Source organism: Penaeus monodon, chromosome 15, assembly GCF_015228065.2.
Source record: "Penaeus monodon isolate SGIC_2016 chromosome 15, NSTDA_Pmon_1, whole genome shotgun sequence".
Lineage (NCBI taxonomy): Eukaryota > Metazoa > Arthropoda > Malacostraca > Decapoda > Penaeidae > Penaeus > Penaeus monodon.
The window spans coordinates 11,541,099-11,541,416 of NC_051400.1; positions in this window are offsets into that span (position 1 = coordinate 11,541,099).

The following is a 318-nucleotide window of genomic DNA, read 5'->3' on the forward strand; positions in this document are numbered from 1 at the left end:
TATGCACGCGGGCCCGGCGCACGGATATGAAGGTCAAAGTACTTCACAAGGTCTGCGCTCACAGGGCAACGAGCTCGGCTGTTTTCCTGTCAGAGTTTTGCTTAACAGTGAGTCCTTTCCTCTCCGCTTTAACGCTGACTCACGCGAAGAAGTTAAAAGTCCAGTAGTCATTATTTTCTCTCACTTCAGTCTCCTGGCCTCTCAGTGAAAGCACTGAAACGTGGAAGCATGGTTGTGCACATGTACACATGCGTGCGATTGTACAGGTGTATGCATATGAAGGGGGTTTTACTTGTGCAAATAGGCAGATAGATACGG